The sequence below is a fragment of the Oncorhynchus clarkii genome, chromosome 3 (assembly GCF_045791955.1).
Source record: "Oncorhynchus clarkii lewisi isolate Uvic-CL-2024 chromosome 3, UVic_Ocla_1.0, whole genome shotgun sequence".
Lineage (NCBI taxonomy): Eukaryota > Metazoa > Chordata > Actinopteri > Salmoniformes > Salmonidae > Oncorhynchus > Oncorhynchus clarkii.
This window is the reverse complement of record NC_092149.1, coordinates 16,889,948-16,897,613: the sequence shown is the minus strand read 5'-3', so window position 1 is coordinate 16,897,613 and position 7,666 is coordinate 16,889,948.

Sequence of the window (7,666 nt, the reverse complement as noted above, 5' to 3'; positions counted from 1 at the left end):
ATACAGTAGAAAAATAAGTCTATATACAATGTGAGGAAATGAGGTGAGATAAGGCCATGTAAATACAATATAGCAAGTAAAACACTGGAATGGTAGATTTGCAGTGGAAAAATGTGCAAAGCAGAGATATAAATAATGGGGTGCAAAGGAGCTAAATAAATAAATAAATACAGTAGGGGGAGAGGTAGTTGTTTGGGCTAAATTATAGATGGGCAATGTACAGGTGCAGTAATCTGTGAGCTGCTCTGACAGCTGGTGCTTAAAGCTAGTGAAGGAGATAAGTGTTTCCAGTTTCAGAGATTTTTGTAGTTCGTTCCAGTCTCTGGTTCCCCTCTCTGGGGGTGACCAGAGAGATATACCTGCTGGAGCGCATGCTACAGGTGGGTGCTGCTATGGTGACCAGCGAGCTGAGATAAGGGGGGACTTTACCTAACAGGGTCTTGTAGATGACCTGGAGCCAGTGGGTTTGGCGACGAGTATGAATCGAGGGCCAGCCAACGAGAGCGTACAGGTCGCAGTGGTGGGTAGTATATGGGGCTTTGGTGACAAAAATGATGGCACTGTGATAGACTGCATCCAATTTATTGAGTAGGGTGTTGGAGGCTATTTTGTAAATGACATTGACGAAGTCGAGGATCGGTAGGATGGTCAGTTATACGAGGGTATGTTTGGCAGCATGAGTGAAGGATGCTTTGTTGCGAAATAGGAAGCCAATTCTATATTTAACTTTGGATTGGAGATGTTTGATGTGAGTCTGTAAGGAGAGTTTACAATCTAACCAGACACCTAGGTATTTGTAGTTGTCCACATATTCTAAGTCAGAACCGTCCAGAGTAGTGATGTTGGACAGGCGGGCAGGTGGAGGCAGCGATCGGTTGAAAAGCATGCATTTATCTTTACTTGTATTTAAGAGCAATTGGAGGCCACGGAAGGAGAGTTGTATGGCATTGAAGCTCGTCTGGAGGGTTGTTAACACAGTGTCCAAAGAAGGGCCAGAAGTATACAGAATGGTGTCGTCTGCGTAGAGGTGGATCAGAGACTCACCAGCAGCAAGAGCGACCTCATTGATGTATACAGAGAAGAGAGTCAGTCCAAGAATTGAACCCTGTGGCACCCCCATAGAGACTGCCAGAGGCCCAGACAACAGGCCCTCCGATTTGACACACTGAATTCTATAAGAGAAGTAGTTGGTGAACCAGGCGAGGCAATAATTTGAGAAACCAAGGCTATCGAGTCTGCCGATGAGGATGTGGTGATTGACAGAGGCGAAAGCCTTGGCCAGGTCAATGAATACGGCTGCACAGTATTGTTTGTTATCGATGAAGGTTAAGATATAGTTTAGGACCTTGAGCGTGGCTGATGTGCACCCATGACCAGCTCTGAAACCAGATTGCATAGCGGAGAAGGTATGGTGGGATTCGAAATGGCCGGTAATCTGTTTGTTGACTTGGCTTTCGAAGACCTTAGAAAGGCAGGGTAGGATAGATATAGGTCTGTAGCAGTTTGGGTCAAGAGTGTCCCCCCCCTTTTGAAGAGGAGGATGACCGCAGCTGCTTTCCAATCTTTGGGAATCTCAGACGACACGAGAGAGAGGTTGAACAGGCTAGTAATAGGGGTTGCAACAATTTTGGCACATCATTTTAGAAAGAAAGGGTCCAGATTGTCTAGCCCGGCTGATTTGTAGGGGTCCAGATTTTGCAGCTCTTTCAGAACATCAGCTGACTGGATTTGGGAGAAGGAGAAATGGGGAAGGCTTGGGCGAGTTGCTGTGGATGTTGACCGGGGTAGGGGTAGCCAGTTGGAAAGCATGGCCAGTCGTAGAAAAATGCTTATTGAAATTCTCAATTATAGGATTTATCGGTGGTGACAGTGTTTCCTATCCTCAGTGTAGTGGGCAGCTGGGATGAAGTGTTCTTATTCTCCATGGACTTTACAGTGTCCCAGAACTTTTTGAGTTTGTGTTGCAGGAAGCAAATTTCTACTTGAAAAAGCTAGCCTTGACTTTTCTAACTGCCTGTGTATATTGGTTTCTAGCTTCCCTGAAAAGTTGCATATCACAGCGGCTGTTTGACGCTAATGCAGAACGCCATAGGATGTTTTTGTGTTGGTTAAGGGCAGTCAGGTTTTATTTATTTATAATTTTTTACCTTTATTTAACTAGGCAAGTTAGTTAAGAACAAATTCTTATTTTCAATGGTGGCCTAGTGGGTTAACTGCCTGTTCAGTGGCAGAACAACAGATTTGTACCTTGTCAGCTGGGTGGTGGAACTGAAAGGTTGGATAAGGTATAATGAGCAGGGCTAGAGGCTCTAAATTGAAATAAGCCAATAAACACTAACCAGAACAGCAATGGACAAGGCATTTTGACATTAAGGAGAGGCATGCTTAGTCGAGTGATCATAAGGGTCCAGTGAGAAGTGAGGTTGGTTGGAGTAACGGCGATTCAGACAGCTAGCCGGGCCATCGGTAGCAAGCTAGCATAGGATGGAGGTCTGTTTTCAGCCACCCTGTGCGCCTCCGTCGGTAGATCAGTGGGGCTCCGCGTGGCAGAGGGGATCAATCCAATTGGCAAAATAGACATAGTTATAGCGACCCAAGAAAAATTGTCCGATAGACCCACTCAAATAGCAGCCAATAAGACAGCCAACGTTTAGCGGGCCGCAGATGGGCGTTCAGGTAACGCCGCGACGGAGGGGACAGTTAGATAACTCCCTCGGGCAGATAACGTCGGTAGTCCAGTCGTGAAGGCCCGGTGGGGCTCCGCATCGGCAGTAAAACGGGTCCGGATAGGTGACCGCAGCCCAGGAGTCGCCGATGGAACTCCCCAGCTGGCCAGCTCCGGAATAATCTATGTTTGCTCCGGGATCAGCGCAAGCCAATAGTCACACAGATAGCAGCTAGCTAGCTGCGAGATCCAGGTGTAAATGTCCAGAGTTTGCGGTTGAAATCCGGGGATATGGAGAGAAAAATAGGTCCGGTATGTTCTGGTCTGAGTCGCTCCGTCCAAAACTGGTGATAGCTTTTCGAGCTTCTGGCTAGCTTCTGGTTAGCTTCTGGCTAGCTTCTGGCTAGCTTCTGGTTAGCCTCTGGCTAGCTTCTGGTTAGCTTCTGGCTAACCAGAAGAGATTTGAGGTAAATAATACTTCTTTTTTTATTGGTGAGGCGGGTTGCAGGAGAGTGTTCTGAAGTTGAGTTTTTGAAAAATAAAATATATGCGAAGAAAGATGTAAATATATATATATATCCATGGGACACGACAAGACCAGGACAAAGGATGCCTGTCTGACTGCTATGCCATCTTGGTATGTACGGAGAATATGTATGTACAGTATGTACGGATACGGAGAACATCAACACGCCAGAGGATATACCCATTGGACTTGGGGGCTGCTGGGAGTTTACCTCATATTGAGATCTTTATTCTGCTTTGCCACTAAAATCATAATAAACACTGAGAACTAAAATATTGTTGTTATTGTTACGCGTATTATTATTAATAATAATAACAGAGAGAAGATGCAAAATTCACACAAATCCATATGCTGACCTGATGTATAGATTTATCAAGATAAATTGGACATGATGGATGGTGTTATGTTGTGTGTGTGTGTGTGTGTGTGTGTGTAGGTGGAGTCCATGTGTTTATCTACAGTATCTAGCGTTAGTGTACTATGCAGATCTGAAGACACAAAGCAAACACTGGGAAATAAATCATGTGTGAGCATACAGCAGACTTACATACTCCATGTAGACACACACACACACACACACACACACACACACACACACACACACACACACACACACACACACACACACACACACACACACACACCTGATCCCCATCTCTGTCTCCCCTCCTCCTTCTATAGTGAATAAGCAGCCAGTCCATCTTAAGACCTTGTTCTTCCTGTATTTCTTGTCTTTTTTTATTAGTTTTTATTAACTTTGCCTCCCCCTCTCTGTCAGCACTTTCAATAATCAATGCTGATATATTGCCAATATCCAGCCGAGTCCCCAGTGTCATCTTTCACTGAGGCTGCGTTATTGGGTGAGATTGGCCCAATAATAATGATATTTATTACGGATATTTATTATCTGGATCTTGACAGTACTGAGGGCCACACCCTGCTGCTGACTTACATACTCACACTCTCTCCTCTCTGACTCCACACACTACCCTCTCTGACTCCACACACTCTCTCCTCTCTGACTCCACACACTATCCTCTCTGACTCCACACTCTCTCCTCTCTGACTCCACACACTCTCTCCTCTCTGACTCCACACACTCTCTCCTCTCTGACTCCACACTCTCTCCTCTCTGACTCCACACACACACACACACTCTCCTCTCTGACTCCACACACTATCCTCTCTGACTCCACACTCTCTCCTCTCTGACTCCACACACACACTCTCCTCTCTGACTCCACACACTCTCTCCTCTCTGACTCCACACACACACTCTCCTCTCTGACTCCACACACTCTCTCCTCTCTGACTCCACACACTCTCCTCTCTGACTCCACACACTCTCCTCTCTGACTCCACACACACACTCCTCTCTGACTCCACACACACACTCTCTCTCAGACTCTACACACACTCTCCTCTCTGACTCCACACACTATCCTCTCTGACTCCACACTCTCTCCTCTCTGACTCCACACACACACACACACTCTCCTCTCTGACTCCACACACACACTCGCTCCTCTCTGACTCCACACACACACTCTCCTCTCTGACTCCACACACTCTCCTCTCTGACTCCACACACTCTCTCCTCTCTGACTCCACACACACACTCTCCTCTCTGACTCCACACACTCTTCTCTCTGACTCCACACACCCTCTCCTCTCTGATTCCACACACTCTCTGCTCTCTGACTCCACACACTCTCCTCTCTGACTCCACACACTCTCCTCTATGACTCCACACACTCTCCTCTCTGAATCCACACACACTCTCCTCTCTGACTCCACACACACACACACTCTCTCTCAGACTCTACACACTCTCTCTGACTCCACACACTTTCTCCTCTCTGACTCCACACACACTCTCTCTCTCAGACTCTACACACTCTCCTCTCTGACTCCACACACTCTCTCCTCTCTGACTCCACACACACACTCTCTCTCAGACTCTACACACTCTCCTCTCTGACTCCACACACTCTCTCCTCTCTGACTCCACACACTCTCCTCTCTGACTCCACACACTCTCCTCTCTGACTCCACACACTCTCTCCTCTCTGACTCCACACACACACTCTCCACACACTCCTCTCTGACTCCACACACTCTCTCCTCTCTGATTCCACACACTCTCTGCTATCTGACTCCACACACACTCCACACACTCTCCTCTCTGACTCCACACACTCTCTGCTCCACACACTCTCCTCTATGACTCCACACACTCTCTGAATCCACACACACTCTCCTCTCTGACTCCACACACACACACACTCTCCTCAGACTCTACACACTCTCCTCTCTGACTCCACACACTCTCCTGACTCCACACACACTCTCTCTCTCAGACTCTACACACTCTCCTCTCTGACTCCACACACTCTCTCCTCTCTGACTCCACACGCACACTCTCTCTCAGACTCTACACACTCTCCTCTCTGACTCCACACACTCTCTCCTCTCTGACTCCACACACACACTCTCTCTCAGACTCTACACACTCTCCTCTCTGACTCCACACACTCTCTCCTCTCTGACTCCACACACTCTCCTCTCTGACTCCACACACATTCTCCTCTCTGACTCCACACACACTCTCCTCTCTGACTCCACACACACATACACTCTCTCTCAGACTCTACACACTCTCCTCTCTGACTCCACACACTCTCTCCTCTCTGACTCTACACACTCCCCTCTCTGACTCCACACACTCTCTTCTCTGACTCCACACACTCTCCTCTCTGACTCCACACACACTCTCTCCTCTCTGACTCCACACACTCTTTCCTATCTGACTCCACACACACACTCTCCTCTCTGACTCCACACACTCTCCTCTCTGACTCCACACACTCTCTCCTCTCTGACTCCACACACACACTCTCCTCTGACTACACACACACACTCTCCTCTCTGACTCCACACACTCTCTCCTCTCTGATTCCACACACTCTCTGCTCTCTGACTCCACACACTCTCTGCTCTCTGACTCCACACACTCTCTGCTCTCTGACTCCACACACTCTCCTCTCTGACTCCACACACTCTCCTCTCTGACTCCCCACACTCTCCTCTCTGACTCCACACACTCTCCTCTCTGACTCCACACACTCTCCTCTCTGACTCCACACACTCTCCTATCTGACTCCCCACACTCTCCTCTCTGACTCCACACACACTCTCCTCTCTGACTCCACACACTCTCCTCTCTGACTCCACACACTCTCCTCTCTGACTCCACACACATTCTCCTCTCTGACTCCACACACACTCTCCTCTCTGACTCCACACACACACACACACTCTCTCTCAGGCTCTACACACACTCTCCTCTCTGACTCCGTACACATTTTCCTCTCTGACTCCACACACTCTCCCTCCTCTCTGACTCCACACACATTCTCCTCTCAGACACTACACACAATCTCTCCTCTCTCACTCAACACAATCTCTCCTCTCAGACTCCACACACACCTCTCTGGGGCAAAGTTAGACAGAGAAGGCAGGGAGATATTAGTAGTTCACTAGCTGTTTCTATCCAACCATATACAGAGGCATTTTTCTTTAACACTTCTATATTGGCCTATTTGGGACCAGCAGTTCATCTGTGTCGTTGGTCCTGGAAGCGATACACATTTGAACAACTAAAGGAAAGACAGAGAGAGGAACGGTGTACAATGGGACCTGGTCTGAGGACTCGAGGCTGAGGACTGTACATCTTGCCCAATTTGTCTCCCCCCTCCCCATACCTTAGGTCGCCCAACCTCAAATCTCCAGTCCAAGGCCCCCAAAGCACCCCCCCTCCCATCCCCCCCAAACCCCCCTGGCCTGCTTGGCCCCCTGACGTTAATCCAGCCCAGCCCAGCGCCCCTCATCGTTTCAGTTATTGATTTCCTCTCCAGCGCCATGGTTACATGTCGCACCACGTCATTGGTCCAGGCTGCTGCTCCAGCCAGCCAGCCCCCCCTAACCTAACCTATCCACACGGGAACCAGGGAATGGGAGAGGGAGGAGGAGGAGATGGGAGAGGAGAGGGCAGTGTTGTTGGACAAAATCGAGAGGGGGAGAGAGGGGAAAAAAGAGAGAGATGTGGGAAGAGAGGACACAAAATGGGTGAGAGACGAGGGGGAGAGAGGAGAGAGGAGGAGAGAGGGGGAGCCATAATAAAAACTGCAGTATTTCAGCAAAGCAACCAGCGTTTTACAGGGATAGAAACAATCAGAAGCAACAAAATAAAAAATCTGCCCCGGGTTGCAGGAGAAATTGTGGAAATTATCAGAATGCGACACTAGAGTTCAGGGTGACAGATTTGTCTTGGGAAATGTGTAACTGTTTGTCTTGCAGTTGTATACACATAATTATAAACTGGCTGGTTTGAGCCCTGAATGCTGATTGGCTGAAAGACATGGTATATGAGACCGTATACCACAGGAATAATAAAACATGTATTTTTACTGTTC